Source organism: Atractosteus spatula, chromosome 7, assembly GCF_055471065.1.
Source record: "Atractosteus spatula isolate fAtrSpa1 chromosome 7, fAtrSpa1.hap1, whole genome shotgun sequence".
In the NCBI taxonomy this organism is placed as follows: Eukaryota; Metazoa; Chordata; class Actinopteri; order Semionotiformes; family Lepisosteidae; genus Atractosteus; species Atractosteus spatula.
Window position 1 is genome coordinate 37,203,678 of NC_142712.1, and position 26,664 is coordinate 37,230,341.

At 41.2% G+C, this 26,664-nt stretch overlaps 1 long non-coding RNA gene across 1 annotated transcript; it reads left to right on the forward strand.

Moving 5' to 3' along the window:
• Positions 1 to 1,825: 1,825 nt before the first annotated feature.
• Positions 1,826 to 25,755, forward strand: LOC148830894 (uncharacterized). The gene is made up of 7 exons (XR_016091345.1): positions 1,826 to 2,052; positions 3,134 to 3,181; positions 3,477 to 3,521; positions 21,481 to 21,531; positions 22,270 to 22,464; positions 22,850 to 22,910; positions 24,297 to 25,755. It is a non-coding gene; the product is annotated as an uncharacterized LOC148830894 (long non-coding RNA).
• The last annotated feature ends 909 nt before the right edge of the window (positions 25,756 to 26,664 follow it).

Sequence of the window (26,664 nt, forward strand, 5' to 3'; positions counted from 1 at the left end):
GAGCCATCCTTCAGATAGGAATTAATACTGAGGTCTTGATTCTGTGTGGTCATCATAAATCCCAGGGCATTCCTTGACAAGTGTGGGGGGTGTTACCCCAGTGTCTTGGGCAAATTTCCCATTGCTCTTTACCAATCATGGCCACTTAATAATCCCCATCTAAGAACTGACTTCATCACTCTCTTCTCCTCCCCACTGGCTGTTGTCGCATAATCCAGGTAGGCGGTTGTGGAGGGGAGTCCCCATTACCTGTAAAGCGCTTTGAGTGGAGTGTCCAGAAAAGTGCTATATAAGTGTAATTATTATCAAGTGCCAGGTATTCCAGTACTGAATAGTCTCGAACTGTTCCTTCGGATCACATGATAATTCACTATATGCAGACATGATTAGCAGCAGTATGTAAACCATCATGTTTTGTTTTTGGCAAATTGTGTTGTTTTTTTATTATTATTAACAGAATAAAGCCAGTAACTGCTATATGCACTTTCCCCATGTGAGATCTCTTACTAATGACTATTGAACAATTAAAGACGATGTTCAATTCCTGGTACAATATTGCCCTCTCCTGTTTTATGCGCTTTACTGCTTCAAACTGCTGGCAAGGCTTGTATTCCTAGTACCAGTAACTCCAGCTGTGCTTCTAGAATTAAAAATAATAATGATGAGTGGATTGGAGGAAAACGGGATTAATTGTGAAATAGAAACGAATCTCTATATTAATATGAGTAATAACATCAATTAGGTATATGTAAAAAACTTATAAATCAGGAAGACAAATTTCAAACCTCATAAAAAGCCAAACAGCACCTCATAAAAAACACACTTGTTTTCAAAAGCGAATGAACGCAATGGCTACGGAAGAATAGCCAATTTTCAACTAAAAGCGGCCGAAACAAAGGACCCGGCATTGACGCAGTCTTATTACAGGCCACCTGGGTGCTCTGTTACAGGGTTTACTCTAGCAGAACCAGCGAGCTGCGTCATTACCATCTGAGAGGCATGTTCACAGCCCTGCCTTGAGCGGAAATTTCCACAGCCCACTGCAGCTCCTGTCCCTGGACAAGGGACTTGACATCCCCACGCACAGGACAGGAGAGAGCCAGCTCATTCCAGAACTACCGGAGCGCCGTGTCATTCGCTCTGTGCCCCGCGCATCAAGGTTAAAGAGCGGTTGCGAGTACAATCCACTTATTGTAAATAGTGACTCAGAATGCAACATTTAAACCTCTTTTTTATCGATTATTCATCATAAGGCAATTCTGACGGGCACTGACGTCCTTAGAGGATGAAATAACAAGAAAACTGTCCTATTTTAAATCCTCGTATAGTTTTAGCTGCATCTTATTTCTTTGGTTTTACAAACGGGTCCCCTACATCCTTTTATTGTACAGTGCTATTTGTTTTAATACACCGAACAATGCAGATGCTTAGACACAATGGAAAAACACATAGGAATGATGCAATACATTCAATGTTCGTGTTACACTCGGGTAAGTATTCCATTGCACATTTTAATGTAACAACGATGTTAACCTAATTCTCTTTCTTCATACGTATATATTACATTGAGTATCGTTACAAACGCTCAATATACCTAGTTTTATGCTGGCATTGTCTCCGGCATGCTTAAAACTTGAGAAACGGACCAGTTGAACTAGATTGCCGCGGACTCTGATGTTTACAAAAATGTGAAGGCGGAGTGTGAGGGACTTTACGGTAAATGGTTCCCAGCACCACGTGATTCTATCAAATGTTTGTAAACATGCGTCAACCGCATGTGATTGTGACGTCAGAGCAAGAAGTTGCTGAGAGGCCGGCCAATCGGACAGCGGGATAGTGTGGGAGGGGCGGGGTTCGGCTATTAAGCTGTGGAAAAATCGATAGGGATTCTGTAATAAGGAGGAGGGGGGGCATGAGAGATGATTCAAGATTGAAAATAATGGAATTCGAGAGACAGGAACGGAGCAGGTGACAGTCCAGTTCAACAAACTAAAAAAAGAAAGAGGCACAAACTGAGAAAAGGGATACTGATCCCACAGTTCATTTATCAAGGTGAGTCTATAGTTTCGGCTATAGGAAGTGATGCGGTATTCCTTAGTGAGACTGAGCTGTCCTGCGTCCATACGTCATGCTTCTTATACATGTAGCTTTTATTGTGTCAGTTTACATATTTTCTTTAATGCGAACATTAAACTTTCACATATTGTATGCTAATATTGTAATCGGATATATTTAATCCAATTATAAAAATCTTTTTTTTTACCATTAATAGTCTTATTGTTGGTGAAATAATTCATGAGCCACTTACGCAGGGTTGCGAGGTGTGGTTTCGAAACAGAATCTCAAAAGGCAGTTTGCTGGGCTTTGAGCGGTGGAGAAACCAGAAAGATCCGGCTGTAGGGGTATTTCTACCTGCGTATGATGTGGGCAAGTGCGCAGAAAACGGGCCTTCGAGGATAAAAAGCCTTGTGAAGGATTGCCCAACGCGACAGCCTGTGGCGGAGACGGGGAGAGAGAGGAAGGTGGTCCGATCAGATGCAGTTCAGGCAGTTCAGCACATTGAAGGGCTGCGTCACAGTGGATGGAGAGCGCTGTATCGTGGCAGTGAGGATATTATACGCAGTTTATATACCGAGTGTGCGCTTGTGGTTCACATACGCATTTCAGAGCCGCGTCCTCATCCATCCTGCGCACGCACTGAAAACACTCCGATGGAGAGAGAAACCAAACATCAGAAGCACAGTGCTTTTATACGGTATTGCTTTACAGATTCACGTTTTTTTTCCTAGAATGTGAAATATGTCGTACCTCGAAATTGCTTGCCAACCACCTTTTCCTTTGCGGTATGTGAACGTACACATACATGAATTTAAACGAATACGCAGGTGTGGGTGTGTCTGGATAATCAGAAGCGCTTCGTCTTTTAACTATGAAGACCCTGAGACTTTGTTTCACTATATAGTATAATGTAAGAGGCTGAATGTATACAAATAGTGTTTCCCAAGTGTTTGGGGGATTCAGTAAAGTTCCTTCGGTATTACATCGTTTTCAGTCTTGACTTAGCTTCAAGTCAGTCAGTGAATGAATGATTTAGAAACAAAGATTTACATTTTTCCCTGTTACACACTTTCAGCTTCAAACTCCTCTGAAAGTATGATGCTGCATCATCATCCGAAAGCAGGTAAGTAGAATTTAGTATTTAAGTTTTTATTCCTGATGTTATTCTGTGATCTTACTGTTACTCTGTAGATCTCTGGATGGGCTTCACTTAAAAACGTAATTTTCCCAATTATCACTTAATTGGTTGGTTGTTAATTAAACGTAATTGAGATTTTGAATAAAAGTCTGGGTCGCAACAGACTTTAGAAGTCTCTCATTTTTATGAGCCCATTTTTAACACCTTGTTTTGCGTTTTGAATTTTTAAAACTTTGTTGATTTTTTTGAATTGTGACAATTATTCCCTTTCCAAAATAAGAAACAGGAGACAAGTCTTGAATAACTACGCAGGCTGGGCCTTGAGGTAAGCTTATACACACACTGATTTTAACCAACAGAAAAACCATAATAAAATGAAAGCACTAATCTTTACCATCAGTGGGTGTCACTGTTACTGTTCAGCCCCAGTCCTCTCATGTAGGACTGCGTGCCTTTTCACATTCGAGCTCTTGCACTCGGCCAGGTCAGTCTGATACCGGCATCGTCATGTTCTGCATGTAAACTGCGGAGCTCTGTGAGCCACGGGCAACTGAGAATCAAGAGAAAGTTTTAAAAGTTAAAACCAAAAGAGCACTTCAATGAGTAAGTACTAACACATAGAAATAGGAACAGATGTGATACGTAGAAACATCAGCTTGCGTGTCTATTCTGATTCAACATGCACTTGCGATCTAAATTCCACTGCCATGTGCACAGCTAATAATAAATACGATGTAGTAATACAGTACTTATGAGATGAGAGATTTCTACTTTCTGCTTGATTTGATGGTTCAATGTTAAACCAGGTCCTCTGACTTTGCCAAATGCACCTTCCCTGCCTGTCTTAGTAAGCGCATCAGCAAAGGATGTTGAGGAAGAAGCTACTAGGGTGCCCATGTGGTGGTCTTCCCAAAGCGATCGTGCTTACAATCGGAACTTTCGGAAACGTGACAATAAAAAGTGGCCGTTGTGCCCTTCGTCTGTTTGGCATCTCGGGTGTCGCAAGCACAGGCACTCGAAATTTGGGAGGACGAAAAAAAAAAGCCAGGGCTGCAGAGGCTAGGGAACATAAGCCTGACTCATGCGTCGGGAGCCATCGCTGGGGCTTTAAAAATGAACGCTGCTCCTCTTCTGCAGGAGATTAAGGTTTAGGAAGAGGAATACTGCCGAGAGATGACACTGCTAAAATTAACACCCTGCCTAGTGAATGATGGAGTATAAATAGACAGCAGGAAGGAACAGTGTGAAGCATACTGCATTATCACTTGAGCCCCCGCCCTCCAAAAGAAAACTACAGCCTTCAGCACTTAATACTTGTGAATGTCTCTTTAATACTACCTACTGTCGAGGCATCGCTTAAGGTATGGATGATGGCATTAACCTTCTTGTAGTTGCTTAATATCTTCACTGCCTCAAATGCCCTAAAATAGAAACGTCTGTCCTGCAGGCTGTACAGTTTCAGAGCATAACCACCAGGTTGCAAATCCATTCACTTAAATATGCCCTCTCCTGCCCACTATTGTTACTGTTGTTGATAATTTAAGCTTCCCCCCCCCCACTGTGATACAGGATAACTGGCTTTGATTGCCCGAATAGTTTGCATTTCCCAAAGGCTGTCAATGGCAGAATAGAACAGGTTGGAGGCTGATTCTTCAGTCAACAATTTCCCTGCTCCTCCCATTAGTCAAACACAGTCTAACACACAAGGCCACTCCAGCAGGCAGCAGTGGGAATAAAACCACAGCAACGTCAGAGATTTGTGCCTTTGGGAATCTTTTTTTTTTCCAAAAACGGATACACGCTCATACTTTCTGCCTATTCTGAACCAGAGCACGCGGCGCCGAAAAACGTTCGTAATGCCATTTAGGTTTTTTTTTTATAAAAGGAAAATAAAGGCGGAAACATCCGAGCTGGACCTGGCAGCGTCTGTGTTTAAGGAGCGTTGCAAGGCCCGGTGTTTGTACAAAACAGCAGCGAACTGGCTTACAGAGGGAAAAAAAAGTCCTCCTTCCTGCCACCGGTTGGCGCTAAAGAGTCAGACACTTGTGGTTTGGGAAGCTCATTGAGAGAGACGGCGCAGCTGTTTCCCGGCTGGCTTATGAAGGCTGGAAGACGTGCTGCTGCTGTTGCCCAGTCTGTCTGTGAAGGCCCACACAGACGTTGCACTACAGAGATGCTTCAGTGTTGAACTTGGGCACCACAGAGTGTGTTTTGTCTAAGCGCACAGCAAATCAGCATTTTAAAGTCCCTGGGTTTACGCTAGCTACAATTGAGGAAAATGGCTCGGTGGCCAGAGAAGCTGTTTGATGTGGCTTCTGAAAGAGGGGTGAACTACAGTATAACGTACATCTTTTTACAGTGCTAGCAAGGGCCTTGTCCCCAGGTAATTTCCGACAGAGATTAGTGGATTATGATGCAAATAAATAATGTAAATAAAAAGAAAGTCAGCCGTGTTCACGGCTGCCTTTTCTTTATTTCTTCTTTTTATTTGAACACCAAGTTGCTGTCTAATCGGGAAGCATTGCATCGAATGCTGAGCGTTTAGCTCCTGTAGAGCACGGAAAAGCATTCCCATCCAGTTGGTGGAAGCATTTCATTCTTCCGTTTGATTCTGGAGGCTGCCTTTTTCATTATCTCCATGAATGCTCGCCCCTCCGGTTAAATTAGGAGCTCTAATCTGTAAGAAGCTTAGACCTTCTTTGCGGTGGTGTCACCTGCCTCCCAGCATTCCTGGAGGCACCGGCACGGCTCACCTGACCTTGTGCTTGTCTCCACTGCCTCCACCCCTCCTTTTCTCCCCCCCCGTGACTGCCTCTCACTCACAGCCTGCCAGTGCATTTCAGGACACCAAAACACTGCTGGTGGGGGGGGGAGAGCTGCATCATGGGGCTTTGCAGGGATGCTCTGAGAGTGAAAGCCTGGCAACAAAAAAGGAAAAGAGAGAAAACGGCCTCGTTCTTTCCTGTGGCTTTTTGCGGCAAAAGCTTTGGCTTGTGCTCGTTATTCTGCAGAGGACTGCAAACGTGCACCAGAATGGCGAGGGGGTGGTGGTGGCATTATTCATTGTTGAAGAGTAACAAAACAATTCAGTCTCTATTCCCCGGCCATTCCTTGCGGCGACTGGAAATTCCCATTAAAAACTGTGCGATTCCCCTCATATCACAGGAACAAAACGCTGACCCAGAACCTCCAAATTCATTCCACCTGTGTGTGAACGAGAGGATCAAAACCCTCACCCCCTCACTGTGCCAGAACCTTTCGTTGCTAAATTGCTAAGTCATCCTCAAACGACAGTGCGGTGCTTTCGGCTTCACATTGTGTGCTTTTCTCTCAAACGCAAACATTTTCCTCCTGCATTTAGGCAAAGAAAATTCACCTTGGGATGCACATGATAAGAAATCTTGCTGCTGAGGCTACTATAAATAGCTGACAGTAATTTGTACAACGTGTGGTGGAACCTGCACTGTGCAGCTCAGGACTCAGAAATTCAAATGCCTCTTACCTCATTCACCTTTTTCGGATACTTCTAGAGGATTAAAGTCTCATAGACAAGCCCCCACAAAGATGCTGAAAGGACAAGGAAAATAAGACTAATTTCTGCCCGCACAAAAATATCCCAAGGCTGGCACTGTGAAAACGTTTCCTCTCCCTCTTCCTGTCATACTGTACCACACAAAAACATCTTAGAAAATCCTCAACCAGCTTTTACTATTCAGACTTTGTTTGTGGGAAATGTAAATTTCAGGTCATTTTGTATATTCATTTACTTCTTAAATGCAAAAGATACCAGCTGATACCAGACAGCATTAATAATTTCAATATTTTTTCACACTCAATCACTTTGGTTTTCCCTTTTAAGAGTATCAGTGAACTTTCATGGGATCAAAATGTGTTCTAAAATGATAAAAATAGATCACGTCTGAGTAGCTTTTCAGGACAGTTCTGTCTTTACTCCTGGGCCTCTTGTAAAGACGCAGACCAAATAGCTGCATTCAGTACATTACTGGGATACAATACTGATTCCAATTTACATAAAAAGATAAAAATATTCTTTGTTATTTCAAACAGTAATTATTCATAACAGATATATTGCATCCTTTACTGTACTTTTTAAAATATGCTCTAGAACCTGCATAAAGTCAGAAGCAGAAATCTGTCGACTTGTGTTGCGCGAATGTGAAAAGTCAACAAAATAGCCATTTAATCTCAATTATACTAGATTTCTTACTCAGAGTATCGGGTTAGAAAAATCCTTATATGGCCGTGTCAGTCTTCATCCTAATTATGTCCCAACTTCAGATCCCTGTCTGTCAAGACTGTGCTCTGCAAACACAGCCAACAAATAAGCAGACACATAGGAACAACACCAAGGCGTGCACTGAAAACAACACACCTGTCCCATTGCATGTCTTGAATGAGAATTTCAAACCCTGCTGTGGGAAACCCTATGATATATTTATATATGCCGTTTAAAATCTTATTCAGTACTTTGGCAGTCTTAAGGGAACCACAAATTTAGAATGGGGATGTGTTTTCTCATAGTGTGCAGTATTTGGCTAGACTAAACACTGCTCTTAGTGGTCCACAGTAATTCTAAATTATGCACACAAAGGAGAGAAAGGGTTAACAATGAATTTGTGTTCAATGGATCTAGCTTTATCCCATTAACACTGGGAAGGAGAACAGTGCAAAAGAGTCACAGAAAAGGCCTACTGTACACTCAGAAGGTCAAAGTGGTTTGAACTGGCCAACCTCTATTCCAGGGTTAGACACTGCTCTGGAGGTCTTGATCATATCTTGTGCATTATCTCCGTTTCTCGAAGAACTCCAATTCCCATCCACCCTTGAGGTGTCAGGGCCAGTACGAGTGAAATGAAAGTAATGCGAAAGAACGTTATGAGAACATGAGAGAAATGGAGTGTGATTACCAGTTGGTTATGTCTGAGGTTTTTAAAACTACTAGCAACAACATAACTTCCCATTCTATCTTTTAAGGCTCGAAATTTCCCCTTGGAAAACAAAGCTGAACGACTAATGTTTTATAATATTTTCATCGTAAAAGAACGTGTTTCTACTGAGGAGGGGTATAGGGCTTTGCAACATTTTTTTCTGCCCGATAGTATTATTATAATTCATTACAGATTTGGAAAAGCAGACTTTTAGTTGTTGTCTCATTGCTGAAATGTCCCTGCTCAAAACCTGGTAGTAAATAAATTCACTAACACATTGCTAGGAATTGCTAGAACAGGGAAATTGTTGACTGACCGAATTAATAATTTAGTGTCTGATGCGGTCTTTGGAGCATTTATTGTAACCAAGTTCCATAATCATACACAGACCAAATAAAATACCGTACTTGAATTGCTATTTAAAGGAAGCGTTGTTTGGAAGAAACCGCAGTAATATGTGGTCATAAAACAGAGGTGTGCCAGCTCACTGTTCTAAAAAAAATACATGAAAAAGCCCATAATAATAACAGCTTTGTAAGTGGTCATTGACACTAAAACAGTTTTGGAAGAACAGGTGTCCCAGAAGTGTTGAGAAGGAACAGAAGAAGACTTGAAGAGTGAGTTATGGCATCTTTTCTGTCCCACGTCTTGATTAGTTTGGAATGGGAAAAGGGGATTGCATCCACGAAAAGTTTGGCTGAATAACAATAATGGGCGCAATGCATCCAGGGATTGTGCTGGGTAGAGAATAGGCAGCTTCTCTGAAGTTTTGCTTTGCTGCCATCATATCATCTTAACATTTTCATTCACTTCCCTGTTGCATAGGTAGTGTGCAGATTGTGAGCATGTTCACAGATGTTGCACAGCTGGAGAGCAGCTCCTGGTTTGTGTCGGGGGCTGAGCTGGGTTAACGGCAAGCCCAGGTCGAGCCTTCCTTCTCGGTTTTGTTTTGTTTTTTCTGTGTTTTGTTTTTGTTTTGTTACAAATGGGGACAATGTGCCTTTAAAACCAGTAGGTTGTCAGGTGACTGAGGAGGCACAGACGGCTCAGTTAGCTTGGAGAAGCCGAGTGCAACTGCGAGCAGTACAGAGAGACAGATAGAGAGCGAGGGAGAGAAAAAGAAAATGAGACGGAGAGAGAGAGAGAGAGAGAGACCTGGTTTAAAGGGTGACACTGAGAGAGGGAGGGAGCGGAGAGAGAGGTGGCTGCGGCCTGTTAACAGAGTAGCTCCGGCTGTGTGTGTCTGTGCGGCAGTGTGCTGCTGGCCTGAGTTTTTCAAGGAGCTGCAGTTGTGTAGCTACAACACTGGGAGAAAGCCTGGAGAATTAAGTGCTGCGTCACACTAAGGGAGAGAGATTGTGAGTGTGTGTATGTGGGTATCTGTTTGTGTGTGTGCGCGTGTGTCGGAGAGAACTGGCTCTGTTGATGTCTGAAAGAGCAATACTGCTGTTGCTGCAGCTAGATGAAAATAGAGAGAGATAGAAGGAGAGAGAGAGAATTTGAATTAGTCGCTACGTCACTTTTTCACGTCGAGGGGAAAAAGCAGCTAAGATACCAGGAGCTCGGAGTCCTGTGGCTTTCTACCTGAGAGTGGACGGCACATAAAAATATCTCTTTTTTTGCCTTTTCCTTTTTCGTTCTTTTCTACTTTACTTTTATTTTGGGTGTTTTACTGTCTCACCGTTGGTCTTACCCACGTCAGGAATAGCGTTGCGGAGTTGTAAGAAGGATGCTGAAGATGTGACGTACTTTACCTCGGTCGGAGGCAAATGTTGAGGCGCCGGAGGGAAGGGGGCGCGGAACGAAGGGTTAACGCAAGAACGGTTGTTCTGGAAGGTTCTTTTTGATGAGACGAAGAGCGCAGGGGGAGCATTAATCGAGAATAATCTAGGTTATACAGAATACTAACACTTATATTTTACATTGTACATAGAGAGTGATGGGGAATAGGGAGCAAACATACATATGTAGGAAAGAAATCTATATATATAGGCAGTTGTCACCTAGATGATACAGAGGCACAAGCTACTGTATTTCTCCACCTAACCTACTGCTGCCGGCCTGTTATTTTCCTGTAGGACGTATAACAGTATGGTAAGTGATGATGTTTTCCTGTAAACAAGGTATCATGCATTGTCTTGTTTTTTCTGATTTTTCCCTACGATTAACTCTTTCTGGGACGAACGACTGACTGTATGGGTGGGGAAGGGCGGCATTCTGAACAGGGACGTGGGGAGGGTACATGGGCACCTTTTCTTTGGCTGCGCACCGAATCGAAATCCGGGCGTACCGTAACGAAAGCTTTCAGGCGATCGGGTTTTGCTGTTTCTGACAGATTCGGGCTGATCCAGACATCTCCAACGTAATTCACGAGGTTATTTAATCATCCTGGTCACAGGAAGACTCAGGGCTATTGTTGCTGCTGCTTCTGCGGGGTTAAAAGAGTTCTAGCTCTGAGATTTGTTGCTGCGTAGTTAATGGAAACAGAAGTGGTGACGCAGTGATCTTTATTTCTCTGTTTGGAGAGTGAGAGAAGACCGGTTGGCTCTTCCTGTTTCTCCCTGGTTTTCTTGCACTGGTTAAGTGCTGGGGATTATGTTTGTGCCTTTGCAAATTAGTTTGCCCCTGAAAGCAGAACCAGGGGCCTAAATGTCATGGCTGTGTAGCAGGAAAGTTGTTTACCTTGCTCTCTTGGTGACTCCATGTTGGCAGTTTTCCAACTTGCATGTGATAGACTTCCTAATGCAGCTGCATCATCAGCTAAGTGGTAGAGCTTGTTTCCCATTGGACTTTGAGAGGCCCCCAGAGTGTGGAGGCAGTGTGTTCTCATTGGCTAGACACCAGCAAGCAGGTGGAAGCCTGCTTCTGATTGGCTGAAGGAGAGAGATGTCATGTATGAATCTTCTGTGTTGTTGGTGTAAGGAGTTCTTGCTGCATGTCTGTGTATACTATATCTTTCCCTGCTTTGACTTTCCTGATTCAGACGCAAATGAGCCAAAAATGGATTTTTTCTTTCTCATTTTTTCTATCACACATTGAGACTTAGTTATGTTCTTTACTGTCAATGAATATTAAAGCTGTTCAGGAATAAAGGCGTGATGATTTCTTTATGATTCGATCTATTAAGAAGGAGCGGCACAGGAGGCAGTCTGTTGTGTTTTGAGTCATCGTGACTACAACTTTTTTTCCAATTTACATACTGAGAATTGTACATTAAAATTACTGCAGGAAGAGCATCAGACTTCAGTTGTTGAAGAAACAAAACATTTCAACCAGGGGGCAGAAATTAATGTACAGTGAGGTTTAATTTACTGTCAAGAATCTGTGTCATATCCTGCGCAGCTGTGTATGTGCCATACTGTCTGTTGTCTAAGTTGGGATTCTGTGATGATTCTGCAGCTATTGCTGTCTCTCGCGCCATTCGGCGTGTCTCTTTATTCGCATAGAGCTTTCCAAGCGCTACTGAGGGTGATTTTGCTCCTCAGTAAATGGGGGATATTTTAGCACCCCTAAGGACTAATAGGTACATAGTTCTTTTTTGCTTCGTAGGATGCCTGGGTTTTCATCTCAGGTTCCTACTCTGGTATCTCGTGCCTTTAGATCCTATTTTTTTGCGTTGAAATCAAATCAAACTGCGCAGCTGGCCCTTTTCAGAATTCGGGATTGTGATGTCACAACCAGCGAGCTCAGGCGATGATGTAAGTGGGTATGCGCCTGCCAAGGAGTTGTTGCTGCAGCATACGCCACAGACTTGTATTTAAACAGACGCCCTACGACGGAAGCAGAAGGAACAGGCTGCTCACCTTGCCTCACCTCACAGGGGAGAAGTAACGCAAACTGAGCTAAAGGTAAGAGCGCCTTGCGTGTTGTTTAGTACAACACTGTCGGTCAGTATCATGAAGCAAGAGCAAGCCAGCAGGGCTCAGTGACCTTAAAGCTCTTACTGTTATGTACAAATAGTGCAGTGCCGTGCAAGGATACGCCTTGTTCTTTAACCGTTCCAGCAGGAATCAGGTTAGCAAAAGGAGGAATGAAAAGGATACAAGACGTGCTGTAATATTTGTATCTGCAATAGAGCGAAGGTTGCTACTGTGAAATTTTACGCAGGGTAGCGATCTGCATGCAGTAGGGACAAATAGAGTGTTCCACTACAGCTCTGAAGGAATGTCAAACCCTTTCCACAGTGTTCTTTATATTTCTGAATTTGATCAAAATAAAACCAACAGGTTCCCACCTGTTTAGCCTATGTTTTAGTTATGTCCTCTGACAAGTTCACGGTCAAGAATTAGGTACCTAAAACGCTTTTTGCGGTGTTTACCACACCCTATTCGTTTTTACCATTGTCTCCATCATGTCCCGATTTCAGAGGCGATGTTTCACCTCAGCAAAGTGTGCGGATTAAGGAGTCTGACAGCGTCGCACAGAGGCAAGTGGAGTACACTGGCGAGTTCAGCCTCAGATTAACAAACTAGATCTCAAAGCAGCCAAGTGGGTTTAGATGAAAAGCTGCACGGAACATTTGTCCAAAATCAAATCACGGCTCTGATGGCTGAGCAAGGTTCCCACAAAAATGGCTCCCGTCTCACATAAAGCACGCACCCCTGGGAATATAGACGACAGGAAATATAGCTTTTAACTCACTGTTTTGCCTCTGGCGCAAGTTTTACAGTGAAAGGCCTTCATGGTACAGTAGATGGAGTTTGGACCTGGAATTGTACAAAAATGCCAAGCAAACTAATACAGGTAGATTCCTACAGCTTCCTAGTTAGGAAGGCTGACAGAGCAGCCTAGATTCAGTAGAGAGGGTTGTCAACCATGTGTCTGAGGAAACCAAGACTCTTCAAAAAGCCCAGCCTGGCGTGAAACCTATCAACAGCAGCACATTACTGGAGTTGGCAAGCACACTGGCTTGATTAACATCAGAGATAAAGGACTGTGGCGATAAATCAGAATATGGCCATGCTGTTACCAAACAATCCTGGCATATCAGTTGGCTCTTGCCAGAGGGCTATAACTTTACAGTACCTTGACCAGTCTGTCTTACCACTTCTGTTTTATATAGCCAGCAGTTCTGCTTGCCTTCCTTAAACTTCAAGGTCAGAATCTGAGATTTTTATATCTGGGGAGCATGGACTGTAAAATATCAAAGAAAAAATACATACAAATACACTCTACTTAGTTTAACCTGTACAAGGAGGAAAATACCATTTAACCTTATAGTTTTAACTTACTGACTTACTCTAGCTGACATATAAACCTCTAAAGAAGCTTTCCTGAAAGAGAACCAGCGACACCTCAAGCCTGTATTGCAGATTGAAATGCGTCATGTGTCGCTGGGCAGAGTTCGTTATATAAAGAAAGTTACAGAAAGTGCTTTGGAGACTAAAATTGTACAAATTCTAAACAGTGTTGCAGGGAACTGTTATTATACTAAGCATTATGCTTGAAACAGCAGCTGGAGATCGAATAGCCATGTCTGCATCCAACGGACATATGAGGTGACGTTGAATTATCAGAAATGAGTATCACATTTCCTATTAGTATTACTGTACAGTATGTTAGCGGAGGAGAAATTTAGGTGACTACATTTTGACCTGAAATTACTAGCTCTGTAATGTGCTCCAGGAACAAGTTCAAAAGGCTTCTAGCTAAAGAAACGTGTGTGATGTACTGCTAGCAGTAAGTGTGAGTTGCTATTTTAAGTTCAGCATTAGCATGCAAACTAATGTAGGGATTTTTGGAGAGCCTGTGTTTAAAAGGCTAGTCATAACGTACAAGTCCAGAGTGTCTGAAATGCAGCCTTGTGTCTTTTCCTTAGCTGGCATTGTTCTTGCAAACTGTAGGCTTTGAATAATTAACAAGAACTTTAAAAAATCACAACAGCAGAGAGAGAAAAAGGCAATCAGTCACGCCTGCTACCAGTAACATGTCGGCCTAGATAGTCAATAAATGGCAGTGCTATTGGCCGACGATGACCAGTAACTTCATTTTCATTTCTTAATGCTTTTGCAGAGGTCTGACTCGTGATATGCTTTGCTATTATGATGACAAAAATGCTTGCTGTTTTGCTTTCTTCTCTATCAAGAACACCACATTCACTCCTGTTTTTCTAATGCAGTATAATGAGACCTCATCATCCTGTGTTACCACTGTATCACCATGGCAACAGCCCAGTGAGGCTACAGCAAGCACACAAGGGTTAAAGTGCTTTAAACGTTTTAACTGAAGGGTGTGTTAATGAAGGAGGGGGGGTGAGAAAGTGGTTCGGAAAGGGGAATAGCAGTATATCTGACCCCCTTCCCACTGAACATCTCTGCTCAGTGGCCTTGCAAATTCACACACAATAACAGGGCGGCATGGCAGATTCTGTCTCCTAGCTCTAGCATGCTGATGCATTTATTCACTTTGTTCATGGTCGGTTTTATTACTACAGTATATCTAGTAATTTAGATAATCTTGCAAGGGTAGTACAAGGATGAAAATAGCCAGCCTTCTCGAACTTCTTTTTATGTCCCATAAACAAATGAGCGTACTCTAAGACATTGTATAGTGATGTCTCTTATTCATTAGTATTGAAAGGTTTGATGTGATCACCGCCTTTGACCAGCTGGTGAAAATGTGGATCTTGACTTGATTTATTTCTAAAGAAATGGATCACGACAGAATGCTCAGTTTAGTAGCTCCGAGTACCAATACACAACGCCAGCCCTACAGACAGAGGAAAGGCTGTTCTGTTTTTAGAATGGTGTTCTTTTTCTGGCTCTCACTCGAGTCGAGGGAAATAAAATGAAAAATAAGGCTGCAGGTGAAATCCGAGGCAGCTGGTCTGCCGTCTAAATTTTTTTTTCAGGTTAAGGAGGATTTGTTTAGGAGGAGGAAAAGTGTGTGAAGGAGGACAGCCCTAATGGGGAAAAATAAAATGCTAACACGATCAAGGCTGGAATTTGGGAAAATCTTGCTCTGACTTATTGTTGAACGTTACACTTTGCTTCCAACTGTATGGGTTCATCTTTTAATTTAGAAATGCAATAAATGTCAGCTAATCTATCCACTTCTTCCAGTTGGGGGTCATGGGGAAGCCAGAGTCGTTCGTGGCAGGCAACGGGCACAAGGCGGGATACACCCAGGAAGGGACACCGGTCTATTGCAAGGCACACACAGACACACACTTACATCAGGGCCAATTTTCCTAGAAGCCAATTAAACTACAATTAAGTCTTTGGACTGTGAGAGGAAACCCACACAGACACAGGTCTGGAATTGAACCCAGGGCCCGAGTGCTCCAAGGGGCTAACCACTTCCCCACCATGCTGCCCAAGACTTAGCCACTACAAGCGAAAAGAGAAAGTCTCATCCAGTTGATATAATTATCATTTATAATCGTAATTTTAATTTATATATGTGTATAATTAGAATTAGAGTTATACATGTATATATCTATACATCATAAATGATCAACAAATTAATTTCCCTTATCTCTTTTGGAAAGTAAGGAATAAAAGTCACTAGCGTACTATACTATAGTATAATCTCCTGCTAGGATTTTCACTGGGTAGTTGGACAAACCGCTAGTATCTTCACACAAGTTAGTGATGGATCATGATTGCCAGAAAGGAAGGCACTCTTTATGGGAAATCAGTGCAGTTGGCTGGTGGAAATTCTGAAACTTGAGTCCTTGTCAGTTTTGACATTGTTTGAAGTTCCGTCCCATGACAGAGCTTTTGCTATAGAATACGACCTGACAGATGCATTTGAGAGGCGCTGTTTGGAAATGAAAATCCAGCATGATAAAAAAGAACGTCTCGCTACTCGTGTGAAGTGCAGCATTTTCATTATTTTACAACTTTAGGCACAGCCACTGAAATGACAGTTAATGGTCAAAGATCACAGACCATAACAAAAATAATGCACCTGTGGAATGGCTTCTGTGATGTAACATTATGATAAGGAATTGTCCCTCATCTCAAGGCCTCCATTGGAGCATGACATTACACTGTGTTTTAAACAGAGAGGCTTTACATAAAACTTTACTAGATGTCTAATTTATGATTGTACTTAGTTTACAACCCCTACTGTGTCCCCTTCAGTTATTTTTATTAGTATCTGAAGCGCAAAACGTTTTTAAACAGCTGGATTTGACCAGGCATTTTAAAATATTATTAAAGTGTCAAGTCGATGAACAGCATTAAGTTTATCACTGTTGGTATCCCTCTGACCCTTTCTTACAATGACAACATGTGGGCTCTGCGATTTGAGATCTAAGAAGTCTGTTTTCTTTCTTCTTCCTCTTACAGAATTACAGTGTTAATGAACTGGAATTTACTTCTCTGTCCTTCACACTACCGAATTAGGGCCTTGTTGACTTTTACCCAAAACAAGTATTTCCAAGAGCCACCTGCCATTTTTCTTTCTGGGAGTCTCAGGGCATCTGTACTGTACATCAGAGTAGAGACTGGAGAATTCCTCTCTCACTGACAGCACTGCAGGCTCGCAGGTACCAGGCATGTCGCAGGGGCGGCAGCAGTTCTGATAAGCTCAGATCACTCTGGGTCAGCTTACACCTGGCCAGCCTCCAGTGACATTTGACCAAATGTACTCCACTTGTGCAAAGCCACTGTGGCAGGTCTGAGTTTGAACCAAATCTGGGCTCTGGTGCTCAAATGGAGGTATCTGAATGAAAGCTTTGAATGATGAAAGGTAGGCAGGAGCCCCTACATGTGGAGTAATTTTATTGGCACTACACCACACTCTAGCACCTGTTCTCTGCTCTGATTTCCCAGAATGCTGACAACGGATCCCTCAACAGTGCCTCTTCCTTCATTCCATGTGACCCCAGTGTGTGCTGGCATTTCATTCCATCAGAGCTGTCTGTTGTTTAAACTTATTATTTACATAATTAGCCATTTGGTATCATTTTCAGCTGCTAAAAAGCTGTAGATCTTAATTTGGAAATCTAAGTCTCTTGTAATTTAAGTGATGCAACCAATAAAACAGTTCCATCTATCTGTCCAATGTCAGAAGGTGTATATTCCTGGTAAGGGTCATGGAAACCCAGGTGGGAATTCTCTCTGGACCAGACAGCAGACCATTGCAGGGTACACATACACACAGGCACTCAGAGGGAATTTAGAGACACCCAATAAGAAGCTGTAAGGCAGCAACACTAACCTCCACGCGGCCTAGAATTATACTTATAATCAAATTGTTAGATCAGTAAAGGGCTCAATGAAGTAATTAAAAGTTCAAGTGGACTGAAAGCCAGCAGATGCTGGAGTTACTAGATCAAGGACTGAAAATATGTGATCTAGAGTGTCTTACGTGTGTGAAAATTATATAATGGACTGAAGCAGAACCACTTTTGTGTCGTATCTTACTTTGAATGTTTCTTATAACACCATGACAGAGTAGCAGGGCCTATATGGCACAATGTATCTGTTGCAGTCAAGTCACTTACTTGGAGCTGGAAGAAACTAGTGGGCCTGGCCCATAGTAGTCTGTGCCTCAGACTCTGCCAGTAATCTAACTGTACGCGTTCCACAAGTGGCACTTGGGTTACAGCTTGTGGTTCTCATGCAGTTCTGTGGTGCTGTCCTATGGGTGACTTCTCAATCCCGAAGCTAGACCCCATGCATGTAAGTTGATTCTTTTGTTTGTACAAAAGTGGTATTGGTATTGGGGAGCTGCTCTATCAGTACAGATCAGCACATGGATGATAACTAAGAAATTGTATTTTTTTTACATTTTAATAAGGGATCTTAGTGTTTCTCTGTTCTTATTTAAGTTAAGCTCAATGTGGTACATCTGTATAAATAGATCCTCACCTACTCAAATGAGGCTTAGTCAAACACAGTAACTCCAACTAATAGTGTTTTGTGGAACTCCTGAGCAGAGCTATGTTTTGTCTGTGTTTTACAGCTCCAAATTCAACATATAGCAGCCAACAAGTATATGGACCCTGGTATCAGTTTCTTTCTAGTTTTATTACTTAACTACGTCTGGAATCCTTCAGAATATTTATGTGAAGATAGTGTTTCATTTCTCATTTCAACATGCAAGTTGAAATGCCAAATGAAGAAAAAGAAATGGCCTGATTATCTTTTTTGAAAGGCTTGAAGCACCACAAGAAAATAATAACAAAGTGCAGTATTCATATTTCCTGGAGATTTTCTGGGACTGAGGTGGACTTCTGACATCTTTGAGGACACATAAAGCGATACAGTCCCTTTGAATCTTTCATGAACATTACACAACAGGCTGAATGCACTGAACCAACAAGCAACAGAAAAAAGCTCCCAAAAAACTCAAATTAGAGAAACAACAAGAAACCCATGAACAAGACACACTCTCCCCCTCTTCTGTTTAACAAATGTCCTCTGTCATGTCTGTGGAATCTCCCGAAATGGAGCTGTATCAGATAAGTGTGCTCTTTCTCTGGCTTTGTACATTTTGTTTAGCTGTTTTTTTCTTCCTTCCATTGTTGGAAACAAAGAAAATATGTATTCAGAAAAACTACTCTGGTGCTGCGTTTAGCTTTTCCATTCTTGCTTTTTTGTATGAGAGTTTAATCGCTGAAAGAACAAGCCGTGTTTGTTGTTGTTGTTGTAAAGGCCAGAAAGTAAAAAAAAAAAAGACTGAGATTGAGTCGTGGGAGGAGAGGGGGGTGCTGTGGTTACCTGCCAAAAAAGGATTCTGGGTAAGGAGAGGCACAGCCAACTTTGTGCAAGGCCACATCTTCCGAGTTCAGTGATAGAATTGGCCACTACCTTACACGCCCTTCAGCCCTGCGGAGGTATGCCCTTGCGTGCTGAAATTCACAAGCTTCTTCTGTGCCTGGGCTGCCGTGAAAATAAGGAGCACAGTGTTGTGAGTGCAAGTACAAAAGATTATAAATAATGTCAAATGGACAGATTGCTCTAAAAAGGCTCTAAAGCGTATTGCTGTTGTAATTTACTACGTAGATTACGGATTTAAAAAACAAGCAGAATGCATTGTACTGTTATGTTCAAAACATGACCGAGGTTCAGACGCCTAAAGACTGGAGGGAATGTCTAGCTCTTTGAATTTCTCTCTCTCTATCGTCTAATTTAATAGCAAAACAATAAACGGTACAGAACGCTCTGATCCCAATCAGTGGTTTTGAATCATTTTTTTAGAGCCAGATAGGTTTATTTGTTCAATTACTCTGGCACTGTGTGTACTGCTTTAAACGATATTTAGAATACCTGCAGAAATAGTGACAAGTACGAGAAATCAATAAGTGTTTCCAAGCTTCCAGTTTGCTGGGTGTGGTTCCTGGAAAAAAAAATAATAATTTGAAGCTGGGATACTGCTGAGAAAAGAGAATTGCTTTCTCCGAATGGTTCGCAAAGCCGTTTTATTCTGGCAACAAAAATCAATCGCTAGTGAAACATTAAACACAAGAAGTGCTTTGCGCTCACCCATGTGAGAGATTTTTCATCACGGAAGACATCTTTTATGTTTTTCAGTTGTAAGATCAGCGTGTTGCGGGAGGTGTCGAAATTCCTAAATAATCTATGTGTCAGCTCAAACTATCATGCTGGGGACTTTATGGAAAGGACAGGTTTGGCTGAGGCAGAGGCCTTTGTACCAGCACCAGAGGCTGTGTTACACTCAAGCGACTCGCTCAGGCATTGTGAGATGAAAATGAATCTATAGCATCTGCTATCTCCACTACCCCTCCCCAGTCCTGCTGTAGTGTGTCTTGTTTCACTTTCAGAGAGCTTTCCTCATTAACTCCAAAGTACTATAAAAAGCATCTTTTGTGCAAATGTGTTGTATACCCCAACTAATGTATACAGTTTACTTACCAGATAACCTGAAGAGTTACAAGTAATAGAGGGTAATGTAAATGCAGAAAATATTGTGGTATAAGGCGCAGGACATTATTAAATGCAAAACGATGATCCAAATCAGTCACAACACCTATAGCTGAATTTTTTTTGTGTTCATTCGCATTTCTTTAGGCTAGCTGGTAAAACAGACAGCCTGCGCCATTCCACACAAAAACTGGTTCTCTTTTATTGTGAACAGCAGTTTGAACCTGGGCTTTTCCTTTTTCCCTGCTTTTGGAATATTTCACTTACCCCAGCTTGTCTTAATGGGAGAGAAACAGTGGTGATGGGAGGTGAATAACTTTATCCGACTAAAGGCATTTTAACCAAGCAAATGCATGAATAAACTTTATTTTGTTTTACTGTAAGGTGGCGTAGTTTTTAAATAATTAACTTGTGGGGGACATTTAGCCTTGAAAAAAGCAAAACGTTTTTAGAAAATCTAATGAAGAAATTATTTGGATTGTTTATTAAGTTACGTAATACACACTGCAGTACAATTCCATGTATTCTGTGGCTGGGCTTTGTCCATGTAGTTAAAGTTACAGTAAAAGCCACTGAGCTGCAGTCCTTCCACACAAAATAGCTTACTGTCAGAAATTTGATAAGCCCCATTCACCTTAGTGGTACAGTAACAGTAACAGAAATTAAGCCAGGCACATTCTGCTTTTAAGGCTTTAAGGCTTTAAAAAATGGAGACACTGTAAAATATTCTCCAGATGGAGAGTTTAGAAGGGAGCAGAATGTACACTGTTATTTAAGTTACAAAAGTACCAGTCTAATAAGCCTCCCACTGGAGTTTCAGATGGTGTTGCATAACACAGAACGCTTATCATAAGGTCAGTCAAAGGGAGAGGAGGGGTAGGGAATAATATTAGTGGACAAGGGGTGTGACATCCTAACAATGAGGTAATGGCTTTTAGAGGGAGGAACTAGAGACGTCTTATTCTGAGCAAATGTTTCACACTGGAAAAAGCAGCAGAGTACAATATTTATGCATAAAGTTTTAGACAGCGTCATGTTTCCTTCCTGGTAATCAAGACATAATTTAACAGGGAGACAAGTCATCTCTCCTTTTCGACCCACCAAAGATTGTTAAGCCACAAATTAACATCAAGTGAAAATTATGTTTTCATTTTTTAAGAGTTTGATAAATTGCCTACTGGGTAAAGCTGATGCGATGCTTGAAAGTTTTATTATAGAGCCCTGTTAGATTCAGATGTCCAGTGTGTCACTCATTTTAATTTGACAAGGATCATCTACGCCTGCTGCTAATATATTGCTAATTTTGTACTTAAATCAATTTCTTATTGTGTTACCGTGTTATGTGGTCGTTGTTAATCGAATCTAGTTGTAATTTGTTCATCGTGCACATAAAATAGTGTGAGTTACTGTAATTCCAGATTCAGAGACTGAAGTTTAGCTTGATAAATGTGTGTTGTGCTTTCACTGTTTTTATACCTTGCTATTATTTTTCCCACAGTTTAACTATGCTTTACTGCACTAGACCAAGTTAATACCTCAGTTGAACTTGGTAAGTACTTTCTAATAAAGTGTTATACTTTATGCTTTTTGTACTTTCAATGTGAAAAGAAAGCAGAAGGCAAGACATATGAGTGTAAAGTGTGGGGGGAAAACATCAGTTAGCATTGTAATTAAAGAAAAAAGATGCAAGATGAATTCATGTTTATCACACTGCCATTCTTTGAGGATTTCTGTTTACGGTAAAAATTATTTCTGCACAACAGCCAAGCTACAGAATTCTGTATTCGGTCCTATGGCTTATTCTTCCCCTGTCAAAATGATTATAAAGCCTCTGAGATGTCTTTTAAAAATGCACAAGATCTCCTTAAAAATTCACCCTCAGACCAACTGACAGAGTAAGATTTCAGCAAGATGTCATCTCACAACACATTTTATTTTGTAATATTTCAAAAACACCTGATTTGTTTGCAGGGTCCTGTGCCACCAGAGAAAAAAAACTGTTTACACATGGAAAGACGGTTGTTTACTGCAAAAAAAAAAATCCAGTGGTGTGTTCTTGCTTCAGTAATTACACAGCAACAAAAGACTGGGTATCATCTGTCTTCAAAAACAGATATATTTTTAAAAGGGCACGTTTTAACTTCAGATTTACGTTTCCTTCATTCAGTTAGGAATACAGGATTCCTGCAAGATTGTGCTATCAAGAAGAGATGGAAAAATACTTCCTTGTTAATGGAGATTTACAAGATTAAAGTTTCCTGGTTTGCAATTGTGTTTTCTTTGACAGATTCTCCCTGGGACTTTGGCACTGAGATAATTGCCCTACATGAATGGGCCAGGCTGTATTAAATTTCTAGTCAAAGGGCGTTTTTTCAAAATTTCAAGTGCTTAAAACATGCCTCTACAACAGGCTGAGAATTGATGCTTTCAGAAAAGAAAAAAACAACTCTGCAAGTACGTCTATAGAGAGAAGAAAATACTGGTAGGTTATGACTCAACAAAATAATACACTTGTTTATCTGACGAAGGAAGTTACTGGATGCCAGAGAGTGGCTTTTTATGTGTTTGTGTTAACATCTATCTAGATCTGTATCTACAATTTAGGATTTAGAAACTGGTGTTTGAATTTGAATGTTTTTTGACTAGATATAGAAATTGATTTTATACTGAAACAGTATGCTGTTTGCTGTGATTGTTCATTTAAGTTCAAAACAAGAATTTGGTTGTATGCCATGAGTACTTAAAGGAACAGTCAACTTTTAATTTAGAAGGTGCTGTCGCCGCTTTGCAGTTGTTTGTACTGAAATTGCTGTGCAGCTTAACCATTGACAGAATGTCTCAAGAAATGTTTTTTTCTGTCTTCCCAGGAAAGAAAAGTACAGACTGTGTGGATTTGTGGAATATCTTGCTTACAATGCCTGCATTAAGGTTAACAACATTTTTTTTGTTTGTTTTATAGTAACTAATTGTTCCGAGGATGTCATCCAGCTGTTTCTTGAAAGAAGCCAGGGTACTAACTTTGGAAACCGGATTGGCCTGCTTCTTCCAAACAACCTGAGACCTTTGTATACAGGAGTGTGTCAGCTATTCTGTTGTGAAGACACTTCCCTGTAATTTTCATTTGTGAACTCTGGTTCGTGTTTCACTTCTGATCCTGAAGATCAGGATCTAGTGGGTAACTTTTGGCTGAGCCTATGACGATTATGATTACTTGAATCAAACTCCCCCGTAGACTTGTCTAAGACCAAAAGGGTTCAGAGTTCTATTAGCCTGTCAAGAGTAGGACATTTTTTTTTTAGCATGGGAATGTGCCTAGTCATTCTTCTCCAGACTGGTTCCACAGCTACAATATTTCTTTTGTGCCTGGGTGACCAAAATTGTGCACAATATTGTAAGTGAGGTCTTACTAGTACATTGTAGAGTTTTAACATCCCATCGGCAGGATTAGATCCTCAGATCCAGCTACCAAACTAGATGGGTCAAATGGCCTCCACTTGTTTCTTATGAGTGGGGTGATGACCTTGTGCTGTAGGTCTTTGTCTAAGTTACAAGGTCAGCTCGTCAGTCAAAATTTCTCCTCCTGCGCTCTTGAGTGTAAAGCACGCAGTGAACCCCTTCTCTGGCATAGAGCCCGTGTTCACACACTTGTATCAGATTCCACTGAATCTGAAATTCCACCAGTTACCGGGTCTGCGCTGCAGTGCTTACTTTGTGTCTTTGCATCATTGAAAGCCGTACTTAATACTATCGGTGTTAATCTGTATGTCTCCAATCAGTACAATCCTCCCAAAACTATGAATCCTGAACTGGGTAATTAAGTACCACACCAAATACCCTCCAGATTGCAGAAACATAAAAAAACATATATATATATAAAACATCTTTCTTGTGTACAGAAAGTTGTCCGGTAAAATAACTTTTCCCTTTTTAAATTACAGCTTCATTTAATTAGCATGATATGTCATAGTGAGCACTTTGAAGAATAACACAGTACTAGGGGCATTAGACAGAGGTGAGATCCTTGGCATGCTACTGTATAAACCTGCTTGTTGCTTCCCATTGTTATTTTCATTATGTAAGGATTCCTATACCAGGCATATCCATCAAAGGCTTATTTTTTTAAATCTTAAACTATTTTGAAACAAATCTAGTGCATATATCTTATTATACAGAAAATGTTACTTTTATGGTAAAATGTATTGTGTTATACAGGTATATTTGATGCATGAAGGAATACTCAATAGAAATAGGCTTTTAAAGCACAGCACCAACAACCTGCTTAGTAACTAATGCAACCTTGGGTTTTATTTTCAGTGTCGAGGGAGTTTGGGACTGCAAACAGAGATCCTTTTAACCTGCTGCCAGCTACTTCATTTGAAAGCACTTCTCCTAAGAAGCTTACAAAAATTGAGTGTTTACAAAATAAATGGGAGAAGGGGCTTGGGTCTTCTCCTGGAAGCTGGTTTCAGGTGGTGGCTTAGAGTGCTTCATGTTTTTCATCTAGCACCATTTGAAATCAGTGTTCTTGGAGCAAGAGAGACATCGCCAGCCAGCCTGCCTGCCTAAAGAGACCAGCCCTGCTGTCACCCACGCAGTGCTGCCCGTCAGGAGGAAAGGAGCTCATTTTTCCAAAGGATTACACAGACGTGGGCAGTGGTTGATTCATAGCGGACATGTGACGATTGTTTTGATGTCTCTAGTGTTTGATTCACTCATTATTGTGCAAGGAAAATTTGACCGTGTATCCTAGCCTTTTGATTTCAATGTATGTATAGAATGGAATATATATAGTATGCAAACATGCATGTTTATAGACAGCAAATAGAAACAGTAAAATGTATTGCTGTGCCATGAGAATGCACTGCAGTGCCATCCACCGATGTATGTTTTCATCTCCTTTCCATTTCTAAAGCTAGAGAACTATTGAGAACTTTATGAGGAACAGCACTGGAATAGCAAAGAGATCTGTTACGTGAAGATCCTGGAGATCCACAGGTGCTGAGGGATACTCAAACTCCTCAAAGGCATTGAAACAGTTGGAATTAGGACCACTTAAGTCAGGAATCAGTTTAAAGACACTAAGAACTTAGCTGGAAAGCCAAAAAAAACACTGTGCCTCTGCAGGAAAAGGGACCAGAACCTTGAGAGAAAAACACTATAAGAAATGTATTCTGCACCACAAGCAATAGCATAGCACCGGCATGGAGACTCATAACCCACAGACACAAGACTCAACTTCTAACACGGTGTCCTTCTCCCTGAGGCCTCTTACCAAGGCTGACCGATTTCTTTTGGTGTTCAGAGTCATCTTCAGTTTCTAGCACCATTTGAAATCGGTTACAATGTAGGAGGAAGATCAGCTGAACACATTTACAAAAGAGGACAAGAAACTTGCCTCCTGTCTCTGGACTTAGAAGAGAGCTTTTGGAGCCAAAGGTTATTCTGCTGTCACCATGGTGTGTTCATTTTCTGTTTTACATTGCGTTAGACTGTTCCCTGCAGTTTTGTTTTAGTTTGTAATTCTTTAATAAATGAAGCAGTGCTTTAATTCTGCTCTCTTCAGATTCAGCTGCAAAATAAGCACAAGCCCAGCCGGAGTTGTGGAGCATTGGCGTGTACTTTCTGTATGCATTTTAAATAAAGTTGCCACGTGTCATTGCAAAGCATAAACATTGAAGTAAGCTCAAGAGAGGGCCACTCTCAAAAGAAAGACCAAGTCTGCATACTGTGTATCACTCATTCACTTCTCTGGAAATAAACTTACTTAAGATGATGCTTCTGGATGTTTGTGTTCCTTGATTTAAGAGGGCTGGCTGAAAAATGCTTTTTAGAAAAGGATGAAGGGCTCTCAACTCGTCACAGTCCAAAGTGCTGTATGCATTTGTATTTAAAAAAATACTGAAGTTAGAAAAATCCGATTAATGCTAGTCCTTGAATACCTTTTCTGCTCCGTTTTTGTTCTTGTTTTCCCCTCTGCGACAAACACATTTTGATAATGACACTGTTCTGAAACATGCGTTTTTGAATGACCCCTTTTCCAGTTTAAACACGTTGAGGACAAATTCGATTTTGTTAGTTTTTTTCCAGACAGTTCTCCCTGAAAAGTGTAAAGCAGTGCCAGTAATGATACACAAAACTCATTCAGCGCATTCCTATTCTTTTAATCTCTTTAGGACTAAATACTGTGCCTTAGGCCTCCCTTCTGACCCTGTACAGATTTAAATGGGTACAAAGAGAGCATACAGTGCCTTCAGAAAGTATTCACCCCCTTGAATTTTTTCCACATTTTCTTCCTGTTACATCTCAATTTTAATACATGGAAATAATTTTCTCCCTTCAATAAAGTCAACAAAAAAGTAAAAAAATAATTTATTCAAGAACATTCATTTCTTCACAATGAAATACAACATTTCTCATTTACAAAATTATGCACCCCCCAAGTCAATACTTTGTACATAGTCCTCTAGCAACAGTTACAACTGTCCATCTTCTTTGGTATTTCTATGTGGGCTTTGCACATTTAAATTGTGGAATTTTGGCCCATTCTTCAATGCAAAATTTGCTCCAACTCTGCCAAATTAGATGGAGGGTGTCGGTGGACAGCAATTTTCAGGTCATACCACAGATTTTCAGAGCCCGGGCTCTGTCTGGGCCATTCCAGAATACTTACCTTTCCCCCCAA